The 2,941-nt window shown below is 44.2% G+C and overlaps 1 pseudogene; it reads right to left on the bottom strand.

Moving 5' to 3' along the window:
- Nucleotides 1–489: 489 nt before the first annotated feature.
- LOC116635234 lies at nucleotides 490–2,598 on the bottom strand (annotated as a pseudogene).
- Between the last annotated feature and the right edge of the window lie 343 nt (nucleotides 2,599–2,941).

The following is a 2,941-nucleotide window of genomic DNA, read 5'->3' as shown; positions in this document are numbered from 1 at the left end:
GAGAGACACAGCGAGAGGGGGAACACAAGCAGGGGGAGTGGGGGAGGGAGAAGCAGGCTTCCCGCTGAGCAGGGAGCCCGACGTGGGGCTCAATCCCAGGACCCTGGGATCATGACCTGAGCCGAAGGCAGACGCTTAACGGCTGAGCCACCCAGGCGCCCCAAGATTTTATTTTTAATAAAGGTTTTTAAATAAAGATTTTATAAAAGGATAAAAGGGGTTTTTTAAATAAAAGCATTAAAGTGATTTTTTAAAAGGTTTAAAATGGTTTTTAGAAATCATTGAAATTAAAAAAAAATAGTGTAATTACTGAGAGAACAAACAGCAACCCTTGGTTTCCCATTAAAGAGTAATGTTTTCAAGAGCTAAAGGAATGACAATTTGGAGATGCATTGGCTTCTCCCATCATTAGCTCTATACACACTCACTTTTTTTTTTTTGAAAGAGCTTTTAATTACTTTTATGTACAGAAAACTAAACAGTGTACACTTAGCCCAGTTTGGTGGCCAGTTCTTTAGCCTTTGCCTTTTCCAACTTGGCAATGTGAGCCACCGACTTTGGACTCAGGATGTTGCTTCCCCGGTGATGGCGGATCTCATTGTATTTGTCATTGTCATTGGTCCTGACAGCTTCTGCCTGCTTAGCCAGAGCTCCTTTGTCTTCCGAGTTACCCTGTGTGAAGGCGACAGTGTGCAGGTCTTCCTGTGGACAGATGCCCCAGCCTGGACTTCCCCCCGATAATGCGGTAGGGAACCCCCCTCTTACAACACAGGGCAGGCAGGAGGACACCCAGCTCAGTGGGATCCACGTCATGGGCAATCAGTACCATCTGAGCCTTCTTGTTTTCCACCAAGGTGGTGACAGTATTAATCCCAGCTCAAAGGACAGGTGGCCTTTTAGTGGGGATATCCCCTTTGCTGGCAGCTTTCTTCTCAGCCCGGAACAACAATCTCTGCTTCTTCTCTTGCTTTGACTCTGGTCTGTGTTTGTGGGTCAGCTTAAGCAGCTGAGTAGCTGTTTGGCGGCCCAAGGCCTGGGTGACCTGGTTAATCACAGGAGGCACTTTTAAACGTTTATAGAGGATAGCCCTTTGCCGCAGCAGCCTGATGTAACGGGGCCATTTGACAAAGAGTGTGAGGTTCCTTTTGGGCTGAATGTCCTCTCTGATGCCAAAATTCTTGACCTTTTCTCAAACAGGGATTGATTGCATTCTGCTTCTTGCTTCTTCATGACAGCAGGGCTCGGGGCCACCTTCTTCCCCTTCGCCTTCTTTCCTTTTGGCAGGGTGGATGGCTGGAGGAGAGAGCTACACTCATTTCTTTATGGTGTATATGAATAGTTGTTGCTTGCCCCTCTAGCTTTTTTAAACGGGGAAATAATTTCTACTTCTTCCTTCCCTCCCACACACACTTTCTCACGAGCGGATACATACTTAACATGAATACTCTCAGACGTCCTGTGGATCCACATATTTTGGGCATGTACATAAAGCCATTTATAAGGGTTTAATCCATGAATCATAAACAGAAGATTCACATTAGGAATGAGCAGTGGCCTCTTTAAGCTTGCATAGTGCTTATAGTATTTGAAGGTGGACAACTCTCAACACTATAGGAGGCTCGTAGATTCACAATGGACCCTGCATTTGAATATTAAAAACTCAGAAATGGCATGAAGTCCAAGCAAGAGGCAGTAAGAATCGGATATGATAGCGCTGCGCTCAGGGCCTAGCATAGAGCGAGTTGTCAAAAACATTTGCTGAGAAAAAAATGACACGTTCTCCCCCATTTTTAATGACTGAATAAGAGAATTAGAGGTTTTCAGGATAAAAAGTTACAAAGCAGAGCTATAGGAAGAGTCAGTGACTTCAGGATACACAGCAGATATTCCTGGATTAAGTGCTGAAACCATTTGTAAGTTACTCTGTAAACTTCAGTAGGGCTGTGGACAGCTTCCTGCAGATTTGTTATTTTCCAGTGAATGACACTTCTTTTTTAGTGTGAAACTAGCTCTGTTTCTTGAGCCCATTTTTCCGGAACTGCCGTTGTTCTCAGCAGCCCACATAGAGCCCTCAAGGGCCTAGGTACTCCACTGCGGAGGCTTACACTTTCCCTCTTGCTCTCAAATTCGTTCTACTGAAACCCTATCTTTATGTGGGTCAGGGCTTCCTTTTTCCTTAAAACTTCTTTTTTTTTCCACTTTAAAAACAAACAAAAAAACACTCTCCTATTTCCAGAAATTCCTTGCACTGCTTATTTCCTGTTGGCTTATTCGGAGGCATTTTTTGCTCATGAAGTTTCAAGATGATTTCTTGAAACCGTTATAAAGTTATGCAACTTTGCTGATTTAAAACTACCTTCTTTGCTGAATTCTTAACTGTTGAGTCTCTTTCTCCTTTCGGAGCAGAGGCTCCTTCTTAACTAATGATGGTCCTAACAGCAAAACTAAAATGGATTTTACACCGTGTGTATCTATTTTGCAGAATGCCAATCCATTATGCATGGACCTCCTCCCCACCAGCGCCGCACCCCCAGTCTGATCCCAGACGTAACAATCCTCTATTCTGTACCAGTTGTTATTACCTCCTGTTTTAATCATGCTGACTGATACTGTTTCACCTAAACCCCACTGTGGACTCTGACCGTCTACTATGGGCTCGTTTGGGGGCTCCTGGGACGTGCTGTCAAGAAGAGAACCGATTCTGCCTTGGTTTCCCCATCTGCAAAGCAAAGAGCCTGCAGTGGATGTTTTTTGGCTCCCTTACTCTCAGCCCTGATCTGTCCAGGTGATGATGCCAGCCACTCTATTTGTAAAGACCTCCGAGAAGAAAATTCTAGAAGCCATGGTTCTTTAATTTTTCAGCCCAGTAACTCTGTAAAAATTTCTCCCTTCCATAATATAAATCTTTTCCATTCAGTCAAGGCCCACTTCTGCAGCTACA

This window comes from Phoca vitulina, unplaced genomic scaffold (genome assembly GCF_004348235.1).
Source record: "Phoca vitulina isolate PV1807 unplaced genomic scaffold, GSC_HSeal_1.0 scaffold10, whole genome shotgun sequence".
NCBI lineage: Eukaryota > Metazoa > Chordata > Mammalia > Carnivora > Phocidae > Phoca > Phoca vitulina.
Note: the sequence above shows the minus strand (reverse complement) of the source record. Positions and strands in the feature narration are given on the sequence as shown.